The sequence below is a fragment of the Larimichthys crocea genome, chromosome XV (genome assembly GCF_000972845.2).
Source record: "Larimichthys crocea isolate SSNF chromosome XV, L_crocea_2.0, whole genome shotgun sequence".
Taxonomy (NCBI): Eukaryota; Metazoa; Chordata; class Actinopteri; family Sciaenidae; genus Larimichthys; species Larimichthys crocea.
Genome location: NC_040025.1, coordinates 23,735,275 through 23,754,086, shown reverse-complemented (window position 1 = coordinate 23,754,086; position 18,812 = coordinate 23,735,275). Strand labels below are relative to the sequence as shown.

At 41.5% G+C, this 18,812-nt stretch overlaps 1 long non-coding RNA gene across 1 annotated transcript in view; it reads left to right on the top strand.

Annotated features, from left to right (window-relative positions):
- LOC113747703 (uncharacterized) overlaps nt 1-18,812 on the top strand; it is a 131,492-nt gene that overhangs the window by 49,170 nt on the left and 63,510 nt on the right. The gene's annotated exons all lie outside the window — the stretch shown is intronic.

The following is an 18,812-nucleotide window of genomic DNA, read 5'->3' as shown; positions in this document are numbered from 1 at the left end:
CATTGAAATAAAATGGCTCCCCCATTTCTGTACTTTATCCTCTTTTCCTCCCACCACAGTCCTCCATCTCTTCAGTCTCATTATTATTCTCCCACCACCCTTCCCTCAAGCTTCAAATGTAAGCCAGCTATTCTCTGGTCTATCTAATCCAAACTTAATCAGAGGCACACACACTGCCACAGAGAGATGGAGAGACGAGAAGGGTGATGGAAGAGTAAAGGAAGAATGGATTGCAGAGAGAAAAAACATGATTGAGAGGGCAAAAAAATACAGGAGGAATTAAAAACATGTGAAGGCAGAGATGGAGAGAGTTTGACAGAATCAAATCAAATCAAATCAAATCAAATCAATTTTATTTGTATAGCCCAAAGTCACAAAGTCCATTTGCCTCAGAGGGCTTTACAATCTGTACAGGGAGTGACACCCTCTGTCCTTAGACCCTCGGTTCCAGTGAGGAAAAACTTGCCCACAAAAACCCTTTTAACAGGGAAAAAATGTGGAAGAAACCTCAGGAAGAGCCACAGAGGAGGGATCCCTCTCCCAGGACGGACAGACGTGCAATGGATGTCACGTGTACAGGACAAATCAACACAAACATATTGTACAATGACTGATAAAATGACAATGAATTATAATGAATGATAAAAATGATTACAGTAATAGATATGGTAGTAATAATGACAGTAATAATATATGTAGTGGGCGTCATGCAGGATCACAGCAGCAGCCACGATCCACGAGAACCTGCTGGACGACAGAGCACAGAAACTCCGGGGAAGTTTGGTTAGTAACATGCATTAATGAGACATGTCCACAGATGGAGAGATATGGAGAGATATAGAGATATATAGATATATATATAGAGAGAGAGGGAGATATAGAGAGATATAGAGAGATATATATATATAGAGAGAGATATAGAGAGAGAGAGAGAGAGAGAGAGAGAGAGAGAGAGAGAGAGAGAGAGAGAGAGTTTTCGGTAAGGGAGATGTGTGCATCTTCAACCAATACCATGCCTGGCTAGGCATAACCCTCGGTGGGGTCCCCCGGCAGTGTAATCCTATGGCAGCATAACTAAGGGATGACCTCAGCCAGCCCTAACGTTAGGCTTTATCAAAAAGGAAAGTCTTAAGTCTATTCTTAAAGGTGTTGACCGTGTCCCAGAAAGGTCACCCGAGAGGGGAATAAAGACATGGGAGCACAGATGGTTCTTTCCCATGATAAGCAGCTAAACAGGACAGGACCGTCTTTGCCAGGGGACAAGTGGATTCATGATGTTCCCTCTTCAAATAATTCTTGATTAATTTAAAAAGAAGGAAAATCTGTAGGAATATCTCTGTTTGGATGGACATGAACTAAAAGTGACTTACTTCCTTTTCCCAGAACTTTAATCATATCTCATGGGCCTCGTCATAGCTGGCTCTCTGATGCAGTCATAACAACCCAAACCACATCGTTCAATCATCCAACCTGTTCTCTGTACATCCATCACTGTCTTGTTTGGATCTGCCACAGAGGACAGGACTGCAGAAAACATCATTGGTGTCAACCTGCACTCCATTCAGGACTTGTATATCTTGAGAGTCAAGTAACATCACTGCAGATCCATCACACCCTGAACACGAGCTCTTCCAACCTCCCCCCTCTGGGAGGTGCTACAGAGCACTACACTTCAAGACAACCAGACACAAGAACAGCTTCTTCCTTCCCAAGGACCCCAGATGTAAATCAGCTATAAAACTCTGGCTATCATTTATATTTGAATTTGAATTGCTTAACCTGAATAATTGCATAAAAAAACTGAATTTGAATCACATCATTTAAATTTGTATTGTGACTGCAAAGTGACTTCATATTTCTATTGAATGACAGGTTCCCCTCAACTTTCTGGAGGCTCTTTGCTTTGCTAGGTGAAGAAAATAAAAACCAGTAGTGAGATGAATTTGTGTTCATTTCCAGCCCCCCACGTGGGTGCTTTTTTCAGTTTTCTGCTGATGACAGCTTCCAGAAATGTGTAGCATGTGGGTTGTTTTGAATTTCGTCAAAATGAATGTATTCATTCAGATTCTTTTTATTTAGTCAGTACGTTATTTTGCTGGTTTTTATTTTCATTTTATGCAAGGCTTCTTTATGTTTTTCATTGACTGCAAGCGTCAGCTCGTCCCCTCCTGTACGGTGGTACATATTCAGCACCAACTATCACATTGTAAGAATTATTTCAATTAAATCAAAAATGTATAATCAGTTTCATGAGTTGTTTTGTCATGTTTTGTAATGGTTGTTATTGTACATAATATCATGTATGTTAACTCAATGAAACACTGTTTATAGTTTATTCTTCTTCTTCTTCCTCTTCCAGTTTGCCGCTTACTGGAGCTTACTGGAAAATGACCAATCATAAGAGGGCCCTGGTCTCCGCCCCCAAACTGTCAAAAGTCTTTGCTAAGAGCGAGCAGAACTCCCACACAGAGAAATCTGCGCGCATGCAGATGTGTTTACGCTCGCACGACTTATGACTCAAATAGGGTTGCCACCTTGGATTTGTGAAAAAAAAAGGACCAAGCCATTTTCAGCTCGTTTTTACTTCTTCAACATTTGGACTTATAAACAATACTAAATGTATATGGAACATCATGTGTGTGGTATCTATCGATTCAGGAGAACCTAAGCTATCATAAGGGAAGCATGAGTGAAAAATCTACATTGAAGTGTCGGACAGACACAAACCGTATATCTCCGTCTTCAGCGGAATCTCAGGAAAACAGTGAAACAAACCACATCTCTCTATTATAAACTGTTTCACAGACATGTAAAACTTACAAGGCGGATTAGGCAGATCCGTCCAATCCCTCCTCAGACGGTTAAATAGCTACAGAAGCATGGGAACGTTTCTGGACTACAGAACAAAGGAAACCAAGTAAAGTTTTTATATTTTCCCCAAAACATAGGACAGATTGTGTCCCGGGAGAGATTTTTTTTTTCCTGATGAAAAAAAAACCAACAAAAATAATTCTGGGATAAACGGGACGGGTGGCAACACTAGACTCAAATATAACGCCATAAAGCAGTTCTTCCTCCGTTTCATGGCGGGTGGCATCAAATGACCACTATGTTATGTGCTCAGAAACGTAGGTGCTGATTGGCTGAAGAGGCGTCCTGTGTATCTGTGCTCGATTGCTCTGCCTCAACTACCCGGACATTTGTCACAGAAAATTGAAATTGAATTGTGAGAACTGAATGTTCAGTTCCAACCTAATAAATTCAATTTCAATTCAGATTCAGTTTTTCAATGCAATGATTCAAATTCAACAATACAAATTCAAAGTATGTGATTCAAATTCAGTTTTTTAATGCAATTATTTAGGTTAAGCAATTCAAATTCAAATATAAATGATTCAGATTCAGTTTCTAGTGGCACATATTTCAGCCCATAGTGGACCTCATCAAGGTTAGTTACTTGTATTTTGCTCAGTCCAGTGAAAGATTCCACTGTAACATCCCCTTGGCATTTTCACCCTGGCCAAATGATTAACGCTTTTCTGGCATCACGTCTGAGGAGATAAAACCCTTTCCTTGGGAAATGGCAAGCAATTAAAAGTTTATTAGCCATTCAAGACCAAAAAATAATTACTGTTCCTGCACCATTGTGTTTTAGAAAATAGCTGCGGGCTGCAATCATAAGCTGCATGTACAGTACCCACTCATATACACAAAACACCCCGCACTGCAGTCACTCTGTAATGTGAGGGACACACACACACACACACTACATAGTTAACCAGCTGGCAGACAGAGGAGCTGCATCAAACCAGTATGAAGCTGTCTGCTCGACTGTTGAATTGCTGAACTCAAACACTCGCCCTCTTTCAGAGGCATCTCTTTGATTTCACCTCTCTGTCCAGTCCTGTGGCCTCTTCTCCTGCACACTGTGTCCTCTACTTCCTCATTTTGGTCCAGATTAGGATGTTATCTGCATATTAATCAAATGAGGTCAGAGCTGGTTCTTTCTGTAATTATATAAGCTGTCCGTGCATGAGAGGAACTACAGGGGTGACAGAGGACACGTTCATGTTGAAGATTCTGCTGAGTGTCATGGTCCAGCTAGACAAAGAGGGAGACCACACAGAAATGAACAAACACCATTGTGATATTGGTCCAAGGCAGTCCAACAGATCTGCAGACGTGCTCAGATGACACCTCCTATGAACCAGCTTGTTTGAAGCATACTGAGGGGGAACTGCAGGTTAAGAAACCTACATTATATATAACACAGGTATTCCAGTTCTGTGTCTGCCTGTGTGTACATATGGAAGTGGAAGACAGAGGAGATGTGTAGCTGTGTGTGTATGTGCGCGTGTGTGCGTGTGTATGTGTGTGTGTGTGTGTGTGTGTGTGTGTGTTTTGAAGAGTATTTTTTGTGTTAGCTGTGGCTGGCCTGGAGGCGATCCTCTGCTCTTCAACAGGATTTACTGTGAGGAGATGATAGCCTGCCCTGCACTGCATATACCCCTACTGCACACACACACACACACACACACACACACACACACACACACACACACACACAGAAACAAACAATCCAGAACCACCACAGAATAGGAAGTGAAATCAGGGAAGTAAGGAAGAAAGGTGGAAGTGTAGATTGGATATAACCTTCTGCAGCAGTTATCTGTGCTTCTCCTGCAGTCTGCTGGTGCGTTGCCTTTGGCTGGAGGTGTGGGAGGTACAAGCTGTCTGCTCTACCTGACAAACAATCCATAACATGTCCTAAAGCTGCATAAAGGAAGACTGCCAATGTGTAAAATAAAGGTTAGTGAGCTAATGTTAGTTAAGACTGAAGACGGTGGAGGCTGAAAAGGCAGAATACGCTGTTTCATGTAGGTTTTAGTCAGCAGTTGCCAGTCGCTGGCTCATTGGATGGAGGTTGGTAGTGGCCCTCAGGACGTCTTCAGAATCTTCACACTGACCTTTGATCAGCACAGTTCTTTTTCTGTCAGTAACTGAGGTTCTTTCTGGTGATATTAGCAGGTGGAAGACTGTCAGGAGCCGTTAGGTTGAAATTTTTGTTTATTTCTTGTCTGTACGAGTCTTTGATTGCTTTATCGATTTTACAGGACTGCACAAACTCTTTGTCTCTCTTCAGATTTCCAGAGGGAATTTCTTCTCTTCTTATATCAGTTTCTTTCATTTCCTGTCTGCCTTCACTCTTTACCTTATTTTATACTTCACGATTCTTTTGTCCTCTTATTTCTTACAGTCCTTATCTCTCTTCAAAGACATGCATCTGTGGTTTTCTCTACTACATCGCATGTTTCTGTGTCTGGTTGTGGGGAAGATATTTTATCTTTCCTCTACTGCCAGACACATGCACACACACACACACACACACACACACACACACACACACACACACACACACACACACACACGCCGGAAAGAGTGCAGGGTGGAAATACTTATCCTTGCACCTCTCTATGGCCTGCTCTTGATCTGTGCCTGTGTGTGAATGTGAAGAGGATAAACACTGTGGTTTCCTCTTCGGTCACATGGAAGTGAGAGGGCGGGGTAGTGACAGAGATGGAGCTATATGTGGGTTCTTCAGCATTTCTGCATGATAGAGTTTGCACTTGTGTTTCCTTGACTCACAGGTTCACTCTCACAGCCCTGCTTTATATTCACACAACTGGAATTTTTAATAATCTCTCAGGGAACACAAAGCTCACTCTGTCTGTCAATCACCTGATACCGTACTACTGCTAGTGTTGGAGGTGGGTGGTGTCTGGGCTGCATTTTCCACCTAGTATTAGTTTCAAGTGCTAGCAGCAGTCTGAGCTCTCTTGTCTGTCTTTCTTGATTTCGGATGTGAACTGATTCACCCATGGTGATCTCCTACTATTCAAACAATGGACTGGATTTAAAGAATCATGCTGACCTCAGAGCTCTGAAGCAGATGGAGCTCTAATAGTGAGGTACTGTACAAAATAATAGGTTACCAGGCTGCTACACAGCACATTTCTGGAGTTAAATCATCTTAGACCAAAAAAGAGTGAAAGAGTTCGTTTTTAGTTTATCTTCTCATTTAGACTACAGCTCGTGTTCCTAGATACTCTTGGCGGTGAATGTTTCTGTGTTCATTCACCGGGTGTTGAGGAGCATAACTCAACATTACTCCTGGTACTGATTCTTTAGAGCTTTGTTGTTGCTGCCTTGACACTCACACAAACACTTCATCACGTCATGAGGCAGGTTGAAGTGCCATTTGACTTCTTAAACTATATGTTACATTGTGAGGGGTATTTGTGTGTATATTCTTGTTTGGATGAACTTGCTAGCTATCTGATTAGCTATCCTGCTAGAAGTTTGGAAGTATGTATTCCAAATGGCAGATTTTGATGTGTAACAGATCTTCACACGTACGCTGACCATGCTTTGTAGTTTGTGTGTGTGGTTTATCGTAGCCAGCTGTGTAGTTGCTTACATTTCCTTAGAGCCACTATGCTGCAGTGCTGTGATATTTTTTCCATTTTGACATTGTAAGATTCACTGCATATTGATATGCATGTGTGTGTAAGCTGTCGTGCGCACACACATATCCAGTTCAGTGCCCCCTGCTGTAAATATGAATATAAATGTAACAACACAACTAAAGCAAAAACACTCAACTGACCTCAAGTTTAGATGATTAACTTATGATTATATGATGACTGCTTCACTGCTTATTTTTTTTACAGAAACATTCTTTTCTATTTCAGAAAATAAAAGTACCTCAACATAATTTTAGAAATGTCCTCCATGTGAAGACAATGACTTGTGTACAAGTTGACAGCAGCTCAATCTTAGACCCTCAGCTGTTATCGGATGACGATTTGGCTTCTGGCCAATGTTTCTGGACTTCTGGTGTGGCCAGAAAACAGATTAGACTTTCTCTGCAGTCTCATTAGTAACTTGATACTCAAAAATGACGAGAAAGACACATTTCTGTTGATCTCTACACATGGATATCTTCATATTCAGATAACACTAATGTTTATGCCAATATCTTGCTCCCTTGCCTACAGATTCTGATTTCATATGCAAATGTCTGAGAGAGAGATTAATAACTGTTGGTCTCTGTAAATAATATTATAAAGAGTACGATCTGCTCTGTATGGAAAGTGTTATGAGATAACTTTTGTTATGATATGGCCTCATATAAAAAAAATTTAATTGAATTGAATAGCAGCTGAGCTGTAGAAGGCATGCGAGCGATGATGTATTATATAATTGTATTAGTCGAAGAATCAAGAAAATAATGACATATGTCCCTGTTTTTAGCTTTTCTGCACAAGCGCTACAACTAATAATTATTTTCATTGTTGATTAATCTGCTGATTATTTTTTGGAGTTGATTAATCGTTTGGATAAAAAAAATGTCAGAAATCATTTATCAGTTTTAATTGATAAAGATATTAAACATTTCAAAGAAAAGCAGGTTCTCTCATTTGAGAAGCTAGATGCAGAGAATGACTCAATGATTGATTGATTATCAGAACAGCATCATCTACTAATTGCTTCTGCTTCAGCTCTACTACCCCCTCGGGCCGACATTATGAGTATGTAAAAATCCATCCTCTTCTTGGACAGCTGTGTGTGTGGGTGTGTGTTTGTCTGTTCAAGTGTGCTTACCCTGTTAAGTCATTGAATAGCAGTCCCCTAAAAGTGAAAAAAAAAAGTACCATTAATACGTGTTTGACACATTTTGCATTGCTATCATCATATCCAACACATGCTGCAGCGCCGGTAACTCACTCATGTTTCTGTCACCACATCTGTTCCGCAAGATTAGCTCCCAGCGGAGCGAATCATGATAAAGCCTTCATATCAATTGTGAAATGTGATGAAGCAAACAGAAGGTAAGCAGATCAGAAACACTGCATGTTACATAAGCCTGAGGCTCGTACAGAAAATACACAGTGAACCTGTTCACACTGACAATTCAAGACAAATTTACCACGCAAGTGTTTTATCGTGGGCGTGTTGTAATGTGATTACTGGCTATTGTCATAAAGTAGGTGTTAGGAAATGGGATATGGATCCAAATAAGTCTTACGCCTGATGCTTATTAACTTACAATGAGCTCTCCCTTTTTTTCACCCAAAATGCAAATGACTACATATCCATTAAATAAGCATTGTTGCTTTTTCTTCGGCTTCAGGGCTCAGGCCAGTCGACAGAATAATTCATGAGAGAAAGTCTGCAAATATGTTGAGAAGAAAGAAGTCATCAGTCTATGTAGTGCTGCTACTTGTTCAATTAGAGCACTAATTCAGAGGCAGTCTGACTGATGGGCGTTTTTAATTATAATCATGCTGCACGACCAGTGTGATAAATGACTGAATTAAGGGGCCTAAAGTTTGATAAATGTTGTTGATTGCACAGATCGGTCCAATCAAGGCCAACGCCATATCTGTCAGAGAGAGAGAGAGAGAGGGAGAGAGGGAGAGAGAGAGAGAGAGAGAAAGAGAGAGAGAGAGAGAGAAAGAAAGAGAGAGAGAGAGAGAGCTGTGTGATGGAAGGCAACATGGCTGTTGAGTCTCGCAAGTTCAACATGGTTATTGTGTAACAGAATCATCCTAACTCAAAAGGTAATTTTTTTCAGTAGTCATCACATAAGTTCAGTGGGTAGCCAGGTTCAGATGGGTTGGGCTCTGGAGCTCATGCAGCGCCTCTCAGAGGACAGGAGGAGAACAGGCTGTGGTTTGTGTGGGTGGGATCTCTGCTGATCCTGAGATCTCTGTGTAGGCTGTATTTATGCTAAATGTCTTTTTATGGCTTTAAGCTGGGCCACCTGGTACAACACTGAGATGTAGCTGCTCGAGAGCTCAGTGGAGCTGCCGTAGAAAATGGGGAGAATTTTCAGGAAGTAGGCAGCATCAGTGCAAAAGTTAATGTAAGATAGCACAGTTGATATGTATTTATTTATATTTATTTATTTATTTAGGTCTGTATGCAAGACATGGGTGCAAACATAATCCAGTCAGTGTTCATCAATACAGTCCTGGAGTTCAGAGACTGCTCCATCAGGCCAGACAGTGATTTTCTTAACTGCTGCCTTGACCTGTTTTATGAGGACACTGTAACGGGTGTGTTGGAAGGAAGGGAACATGTTAGTGAAATGTAGGCAGTGCAGTACTGAGGTCAGGGTTGAAATCCAACCTATAATAAAAGGATTGTTTGATCTGTTGTCTCCTGCTACCTTAGCATTAAGGGGCGGCAGTACCTCAGTCCATAGGGACTTGGCTTGGGAAGCAGAAGGTGGCCGGTTCAAGTCCAGCATGGACCAAAATATGGAAGGTGGACTGGTAGCTGGAGAGGTGCCAGCTCACCTCCTGGGCACTGCTGAGGTGCCCTTGAGCAAGGCGCCCCTCCATTTGCTCGCAGGGCGCTGCTCTGGTGGCTGCCCATCACTCCACCATCTGTCTCCATATTGCACGTCTATGAGCCCTTGTATTGCATGTGTGTGTTCTGGGTTAAAAATGCATGTAAATAAAACAGAGTGAAAAAAGAATTTCCCCGTTGAGGGATTAGTAAAGTATCTCTTCTTATTAGCATGTGGAGGATGTTCAAAGTGGTAATGGCAATGGCCATGAATTCCCTCTGCAGGTAAACGAGCACTGAATCAACTCAAGATCAGTAGAGCAATGCCTTGAAGTGATCTTATTATTGTAGCAACCCTGGTTAGCGCAAACTGGTTTAGCTGGTCTTTATTCTCAACTCGAACAAAGACTACTGTGGGCTGTAGCGAACGCCAACACAATAAACAGGTATGTAGTGGTGTTCCACACCGGAACAACCACAATAACAACACACCCCCACAGGTCTTGTTGGAGTCCACTGTCCTGTCAGCGCAGAAGACTGTGCATTCTGCTACTGATGGTGCTACTGAGCCATCTGTCTGTACGCACCAGTACACAGCAGTTCTTTAGCCTTTTCTGAGAGGACTTTTGTCTCGTCCATTTTGTTAGCCAGCAATCGGACAGTGGCCAAGAAGTTGCCCCTAGTTCTTCTAGTGTTTCAGCACTGAATGCTGATACTGAACGGAAAATGGCAATATAAATGAGTTCATTCATTTCCTATCATTTGTAGAAACTGCAGTTGGACCCTATAATAGGAAGAAGCCTGGCATTTTATACAGGTACCAACCAAACTAACTGACATATTGTAGTTTGTTTGGGTCTGCTCAGGCCCCTGCAGACTTATTCAGACCAATTCATTATTTAATGGAACTGCTACTTGGAAAATAGGTCAATGCAATCAAAGAAACACAGACACACCTCCGTTTCCTTCAGCGATAATGAAACAATTCTGCATGTGAATGTGTATGCCTCCATCTACATGTGCATAAACATCAGTTTCATTGCACCAAACACTCAGCAGTCGTGAACCAGTTTTGTAATGAGGATGAGCTGAAAAGATATTGTATTACTCCTAAAGGGAATTATGCTTGATAGTAACTAATCAGTGAAAGAAACTGAGCATAGACTGTTTGTTTTTGTATTTCAACAAATGCCTGGAGACCAGTTTCAATAGCTGGAATGTCCCAGTAAATGAAAACAGTGTGGAGTTACTCTTTAAAAGGTGTCCTGCACATGAAGGTAAAGTTAAGTATGAACAGTGGTCATACAGTCAAGGCCAACTCACACCGGACGCGGAACGGAAGCGGAACGGAAGCGGAACGGTACCGCCGCGGTCACCGTAGCAAATAGAATCCAGTCTAGTCAATGAGAGCACTCACACCGGGCGCGGTTCAGACGCGGATCAGAAGCGTCCCAGAAGCGGCTCTCCGCGCCACGGCGCGAGCTTTCCGCAGGATTTCTATTTCTTCCGCGAGCCACGGCTAAACCTCGTAAATTTCAACAGAGCACTGCGCACCAGACAGGAAACCGGGCCTTGAATCAACGTAATAAACTTCCACAATACACAGTTCTTGTAGCTTTTTACAACTTCACATCAACGTGACGTCATAACCGGTGGCACCAGGTGATCAAAGATCGATCAAAGGGTCTCAACGAGAGACTAATTGTTGAAGTGGAACAACACACAATCATTTATGACATAACAGATGCTTTTTATAATCTCCTCCACGTCGGAGAAGCAAAGTCAGCTGTTTGTTGTTGTTGTTTTTTTATACACTGTTTATACGCGGGGTCTCGCGTACGTCCAGGATTCTCGCGTGATCTCGTGATCTCGCGTGAATACGGCCGGCTCGGTCCGCTGCCGTTCCGCGGCTGATCCGCGTCCGGTGTGAGTTGACGCCGGGCAAAGTACCGTTCCGCTTCCGTTCCGCTTCCGTTCCGCGTTCGGTGTGAGTCCCGTGTCAGTGTTGTTACCCTCCTACTCACTATTTGAGAAAAAAAATCCAAATGAGCCTGATATGGAGAAAGACACGAGGTCTTACCATCTGTGGTAAGAATTTAAATAATAAAGAAATATTGTCCACCTTTCAGAGTAAAATGATGTGTCAGAGTCAGAATGGTTGCTCACCCTCCTGTCCACTCCAACATTTAGAGAATTCAAACAGCTGTTATCATGACTGCATTAATACTTCCAGGTCATTTTACTTGGTTAGGAAAAATAGACTATTCAACTGGACCCATGATCTTGACATTCTTCCTAGCTGACATGATAATGCACTTGGGTCAGGCTGAGGGTAATTCAATGAAGACTCTCACAATGAATCCAAACTTTACAGTGTGTATTTGTGTGTGTCTTCAGGCTTGCGCCATCTGCCAGCTCAGTCAGACTCAGGGACACACAGTTAGACCACAAGCAGCTTCTAAATACTGACCTGCTTTCCTACACACACACACACACACACACACACACACACACACACACACATTTGAGAATGAGTCAGTTTTCCAGATGAAAATGTGTTGTTCAGAATGTTTGTGTAGAATACATGAAGCAGGAAGAAGAGCTTGAGAGAAGCTGAAAAATAAGAAGGCACCAGCAGAAAGGTCCAACAGCCTCCAGATGCACTACTGTGACCACTTTCCACACAAACAGAACTCAAAGCTGTGGTACAGTTGGAGCTCAAATGTCATCAAGGTTGATGGACAATGTTTCCCAGATGTTGAATTTTTAATGTTACTGTACTGGCTATATTATCTGCCCAGAGAAATGTTTTTGTTGCTCTTATTTACATTTCTGACTGATGCAAACTCATAAAATGCACTACAGAAACTGTATGAAGTCATCAGCAATCAGACGACAAAACAACTGGATGGCTGTTTTTTTTTTATTGTAGCTGATGATTTGAATCAAACAGATCTCAGAACTCTTTTACCTTAATTCCACCAACAGGTCCACCAAGGGAAACAACACCCAAGACCATGTTTACATGAGAAGGCCTAGCTGTTAGAAACCTGCCCCCATATCGGTCTACTAGACCATATTTACCCCCCTCTCCTGCTTGCCTCCTCCTAGCAAACCATCAGAAAAATGGTTAAAGCGTGGACAGATGAAGCTACAGCAGCTGTGTGGGACTGTTCTGAATGCATGTTCGGAGATTCTGTTACACAGGATAACCGCATCATCACTGACACCATACATCAACAATGTGTTGATGATGTGGAAATCATGAAGACAATACAATCAGTTCTCAAGCAGAAAGCCTGGATAAAGGCAGGTGAATCCTTTATCCAGAGCCAAAACAGCTGCCTTTCACTCAGGTGACAAGGAAGTGAAACTAGAAGCTGGCATCAAAGGAGCGAAGCACAAACCTCAACTCCAACAACACCAAAGACACGTGGCAGGCAATCCAGAATGTCTCAGGCTACAGAGAAGTGTGTACAGCATGTTCCAGATGATTTTAACACATTCTGTGCTCACTTGGATCTCTCAACAAAGAGTCAGCTGTTAAGTTGACTCCATCTGAAGAAGACCAGCTACTCTCAGTATCCACAGTGGATGTAAGAAAAAAGCCTGATGAGAGTGAGTATGAGCAAAGCTGCTGGGCCCTGTCCATGTACTAAGAACACGTACCAGTTAGCTAGCTGACTTTTAACATCACTGTTAGATGAGAGTGTTTCCACCATCTTCCCTGTACCTACTGTAAAAAGGTCTGCAGTGTCTAGTCTAGACTGCTGCCTTGTGGCAGTCTGATAAAGAGCTTTGAGAAACTGGTTCGCCAGCACATCAAAAACAACCTCCCAGCCAGTCTGGACCCTCACAAGTTTATATTCAGAGCCAGTAGATCTACAGAGGATGCCCTTCCTACTGATCTCCAATCAGTCTTCACATACCTTGAAAATAACAACACTTACATTTAAATGTTGTCTGTTGATTTCAGCTCAGCATTCAACACAATCTCCCCAATGAAACTGACAGGCAAAATTTGCACTATTATTATATTGAACTTCCTCACAGACAATGCTGATTGGAGATCACCCCGCCTTCTAGTGTGAAGGTTTGAATCCAAAGAGCTGATCATTCATTTAAGAAAAAAGAAGGCACACTACTGGAAACAACAAACAATTTGTCATGGAATGTGGAACGGCCCAGGACAGGAAGGCTCAGTGAGGTGAGGTGCCTGTGAGTTCAAAGGATATTCAAAGCAATATCCATCTTAGCAACAATCCTGCGGGGAAGGGACAATTCTTTTCTCTGGGACTACAACTTAAATTTTGTGCAATCCTGTTGTAGAATGAGAAATAACTGAGCCATGAACCTTGAAGTTTTGTCTCTGTGTTGGCTGACAGATGTCTGTACGGCTTTTTCTTTTTCTTTTTTTCACATTCTGGAATAGTAAGACGACTAATAAACTGTTTTGCATCAAAACCAAATACAATCCTGAAGCCTCTCCCTCACCGACCCCTTTCCCTTTCTCTCTTGGACACACTAATGTTACAGAGTCTATTGGGTTAGGCTTAAAAATACATTCAATAAAGCAATGCAATCAAGACATAGTCTAGTCTGCTGCTGTATCAGGTTGTTGATCATTATGAATGAATTAGTGAATCTTCATGAATTTGGGAGAATATTAGTCCAGTATGAGTTCTGTCTACTTGGCTTGGACTTATTTTACTATGTGATGAACTAAATCTAGTACATCTATGAGGACAAATTGAAAAAGAACCAAGACTACTTTCTGAACAGTCAAATGAATGAAGATGTTGGTAGGATAACATTGGATGACATATAAACACTGTAGTTTTGTTGTTGATGTTGTAAATCTCTTGCAGTTTGTCCGATAGCTGTTGAGATATGCTGCATTAAATGGACAGACCATCTTTGTTAGCTTCATCTATGGTTGTAGATACCATGAGTTTCCAGAGAAGATGCAGCATGCATGGGTGCAGTGCTGAGACCTTTAAATTACACTATTGCTACAGGGTTATTCTTTTAACTACCACTGTTCATCCCATAATGTGTCTAAACTGTCCTGAATTGATGTATCATATCACCTTGATGACATCCAGTGCAGTACAAAGCAGAAAAAATAGATAGGAATTGAATGAGAGAGGGAAAAAAATGAGAGAGTGATTGAAGGAGATGAGAGATGGATGAGATTCATTTTAGAGCTCAGAGAGAGATGCTGGCACTGCTCCATGTCTGCAAATGGACTCATCCAAAAGAGGTTGAGGGTCAATTTACTTTCCATTCAGCTTCCTCAGTAACTAGAATTTCCTTCTTATTTAACCTGAAAATCTTTTCAGCCAAGGAGAAAGAATCTCTTACCCACTCTGTAAAGGAATTACTGAAAATGAAACACTGTGTTTAGTGGCAGTTGCAGTTAACAGGGCAACGTAAGGTAACTTTGTTTGTATTGCACCTTTCAGCAACAAGGGAATTCACAGTGCTTTTCAAAGACAAGTGCATGGTTACTGAAATATCATCCTATCTAGCATGGGTGAGATTAGGCAGTGAAATATCAGTCAACATAACGGTTGACTCTTTCTATGGACAGACTTTTATAACAATCAGGTTACATATTCATGTCGATGCCAGAGTCTTATAAGGACAGAGAGAATCCAGAACTAAGTCACACAATCAGATCTATACTGCTGCCACAAGTCTTATCTTTCTGTTTTAAGAACAGCATGTGTGGGTGAGGTATGGGACAGCTTTTCTATAACCCTTTGTGCCATACTATGCCATACCCCCACTTCATGTCATGCTCCAGAAACTTTTTCTTCATTCCACCTCTGACTACTTTTTTATTATGCAACAACTTCAGCGTATATGTCACACAGGACATCAGTATTACATCTCATTTTTAAATAAAAATCAGATTTAAAATCATGCTGATGCGACATGACTTGTAATAAGGTGAATAGTGTGTTTGTCATATGTAACTTTGTGCTCTTTGTACAATCACCCATGTGATGTATGTAACACTTTACAGCACTAAGTCACACACCACCAACTATTTGACTGATTTTGGTGAAACTGGATCATATCTTATGGAGAAAATGTTTTCTGGTTTTCCCTCTGATGTCCTCTGGCTGCTCCACCTCAACTCTCTGTGATTTACAGAGTTTCCTGATGGACAGTGAAGTAAACTGCTGACAGCTGTAGCTGCTGTTAGTTCATGTTCTGCTTGCATCAAAAGTAGCTTAAAGGTCTGCTGTGCTGAAGTTAGCCCGTTAATCTCTGAAGTTGTGTTCAGACAGAACACAAAGCTGCTGTCCATGTACAGACAAATTTTCATGCTGTGTTACTTGCACGTCTTTGACCACTGCATAGTTTGTGCACTCCATGTTGATTTGCCCCAGACAGCTAACATACCAGCTGAACAGACTGTAATCTGGTCAGCACTGTCATTTTGTATGGGTGCCTTTGTGTTTATTTGTGTTTAGCTAAGTTGAAACATTGAAACACATTAGTATGCACAAATGTGCCTTTGTCAATTTGTGCCTCCTGGGTGTGTGTCTAATTACACTGACTTTGTACCTGTTTATGGAGTTGCACTGCCTCTAAAGTTTGCTTAACAGAGTCTTATCTTTTTTTTTGCACCCTGCTCTCTTTCTTTCTGTCTGTCACTAAATATTAAGATTTCTTTGTGTGTTCAGAGGGTCATCTCAGAACCAAAACTTTTGTTATAAAAATAAGGAGTATACTGGGGTGCAGATGTTTGAACTCTTATAGAGTGTGTGTGTTTTCTGTCTTTTACATATCTCGTCCACTCCCCTTATCTGGCATGTGTTTACTGAGGCTGGCAGGGAGAGATGATTAAAAAAAATAGTTCAAGGACAAGAGAGACAGGTTAAGGGAGGTGTCATTTTGGACAACAAACATAATGTTCATTACTGAGCGGAAAACCAAAAAAGGAAATTGTCAGTGGGGAGGTGTCCGAGACAGCCCATTTTAAGAAAATTGTATAAGAACCAACGGTTAGAGCTCCTGAGGGAGCCTTTTCTCTGTAACCCCTTTTGTGTGTTGCACTGTTAAACGCTCATTCTTGTACAAGAATAATAAATTCAACTTAAACTTTGAATACAGTCCTCCTTATTCAAGGGTTTTTCTTAAAAAATTGCATAACAACTTCCATGATTTCTGAACCTGCATGTGAATCTGCAAACACACTAATGGTAATCCCTGCCCCTGCTTTTCTGTAATACAGCCCTGTTTTTGGTGACACATATTTAAACTCACTGTAAGGTAAATTTTGAGTGTCCAGTTTGGCTGACCTGCCTTGAACTGTAGGAGGAAATCCACACAGACACATGGAAGCAACAGAAACTCGACATGGAAAGACCTCAGCTGACTCAGCAGACAATACCAAGTACAAGTACAAGTTCACACAACACAACACAACACAACACAATACAATACAATGCAACATAGCCTGGTGCAGTTGGGAGTAGGGTCAAGAAAAGAGAGCGAATGTCTCAAGTGGTGACCATTTATAGCAGCTTCACCAGTCCATTCACCAATCGGTAGCCAGCACATGGAGAAACACCAATGGTGATAGCACCACCCTCAGGCAGGGAGGAACAGCACCTGGAGAGAGAGACCCTAAGGGTGGTAGCACCATGACCCTCCTCAGCAGGGAGGACCAACAGCACAGAAAAAAACACACATCAAGACAAAAAAAAAAATCAAAATTATGACCCTGGGTCATACCATGGACTCAAACTCGGAACCTTCTCTGCTGTGAAGAGACAATGCTAACCACTGAGCCACGATGCTCCCTTTGTGCCAGGATCATTGATCAACATAAATCTAGTTGCTGCCGTCTCTGGACCCCCTCCAAGTGTTTGTACATGTGTGTTTGTGCGAGTGAAATGCAGGGACAGCAGATTTCAGGGAGGGTCTGTTGGCAGATGGGCAAAGCCTGACACAAATCAACACACTCAGTCAAGCACACGTGCACACACACACACACACACACACACACACACACACACACACACACACACACACACACACCACTCCTAATCAAACATGGTGCAAACATGCTGTTCTTGCCAAGCTTGACTATGTGGGTGTTTGTGTGGGTTGCTTGGGTGTTGTGTGTGCGCTAGCAGATGGTGACGATCTGCTTTTACCTGTGTATATGTAGAAAACCCGGTTGATTAGGAAGATGAGTCAAACAGTAAATGATGAAATATGAGTTCTGCAAATACGAAAGCCTCTTTCTCATCAAGTGGACTGTGTGTCTGTGGACTGTCTGTCTGCAGTGGACTTTTTTTGTCTACCTGCTTGTCAGTGTAGTCTGTTCCTGTCTGCAGGAATCATGTGTGTCATTTCTACATACCCTGTCTTACACACACACACACACACACACACACAAACACAAACACTCTTTGTTAATAGTGCCATCTGCTGGAAAAGAGACAAAAACATCAAGCGATGAAGTGAGATACTATATCGCCATAACCACTGGTGATATTGAGCAGTGTGCTGGAACAGTACAGTGTGGTGCATGTGAGAGAAATGGCCCCAATGATCAGGGTTTGAAGTGTCTTATTTTACCATTAGAAGTCCCTCAAATTGTGCCAGAAGTCAAAACTAGTTCTCTAGTTCAGGTTTCCTCTTCAGGCCTCTTCACACAGCCACTGAAAGCCTGAAAGACGTAACAGCAGAGATGAAAAAATAAAGAGAAAGAATAGACAAAAGTATTATGTATACAAGCATTTAAATATGTTTAAATAAAAAGCACTAATGAGCAACAATTTTGATAAAAGTCAGTTGTAAACAATAAAAATGGTGCAGAGAAGTGAATATTGAATGGATAGTTATGTGCAGTATACATGCATATGTTCCTATATGTTATCCACTCTAAGATAACTATGTATTTTCCTGTTATTTCTGAACATTTGATAAACATAAAGGTAGAACTGCACGATGAAATACTCAGTCAGATCATCAGCAAATTTTTTACAATTCATCTTGAGCTGAACATGAATTCTTGTTTTATTGCAAGCTATCCAGCATGTGTTGAGACATTTCACTCAAAGGAAGTGGATTGATTCTTTATGAAGTACTGAGACAACTGTGACCACAAATCATACTTCACTCTACTTCATAGGCACTACATTAGAATAATCTATACAACTCCCTCCTTTCTCTTTGGAATCGCACTGCTCTCTCATGGATTTGTAATGGACCTATGTCCAAAGCACAATTTAAAGAAAAACTTTCATAAAATGTCAATTTCTTTCCAACCTATCTGAGCATCTGACTGCTCAGTTTTCTTTCCCATCAGACCTATTTTTAGGAATATTGCTGCGTTCTGAGATCTGCAATGTTCTCAGGACACAGAGATCAAGGGAGTACAATATCATAACTGACAGAACAACTGGCCACAAAAATACACAAAAAGT